Raw genomic sequence first — 506 nt, forward strand, 5'->3', positions numbered from 1 at the left:
GCAGGGTTTTCAGGATCATAAGCTTCTTCAGAAGCTGCCTCTTTAGTACTGTTGGATGCATTTTGCCATCCATTCAGACTTTGAGAGATCATGTTAACTTGTTGAGTTAACACTTTGTTCTGAGCCAATATGGCATTCAGAGCATCAATCTCAAGGACTCCTTTCTTCTGAGGTGTCCCATTATTCATGGAATTCCTCTCAGAAGTGTACATGAATTGGTTATTTGCAACCATGTCAATTAGTTCTTGAGCTTCTGCAGGTGTTTTCTTTAGGTGAATGGATCCACCTGCAGAATGGTCCAATGACATTTTCGAAAACTCAGATAGACCATAATAGAATATATCTAATATTGTCCATTCTGAAAACATGTCAGATGGACACCTTTTGGTCAACTGCTTGTATCTTTCCCAAGCTTCATAGAGGGATTCACCATCTTTTTGTTTGAAGGTCTGAACATCCACTCTAAGCTTGCTCAGCTTTTGAGGAGGAAAGAATTTATCCAAGAA

General features: G+C 39.3%; 1 non-coding gene across 1 annotated transcript; it reads left to right on the forward strand.

Annotated features, from left to right (window-relative positions):
* The first annotated feature begins 366 nt into the window (after positions 1-366).
* Positions 367-470, forward strand: LOC127743478 (small nucleolar RNA R71). The gene has a single exon (XR_008004870.1). It is a non-coding gene; the product is annotated as a small nucleolar RNA R71 (small nucleolar RNA).
* The last annotated feature ends 36 nt before the right edge of the window (positions 471-506 follow it).

The sequence above is a fragment of the Arachis duranensis genome, chromosome 10, assembly GCF_000817695.3.
Source record: "Arachis duranensis cultivar V14167 chromosome 10, aradu.V14167.gnm2.J7QH, whole genome shotgun sequence".
In the NCBI taxonomy this organism is placed as follows: domain Eukaryota; kingdom Viridiplantae; phylum Streptophyta; class Magnoliopsida; order Fabales; family Fabaceae; genus Arachis; species Arachis duranensis.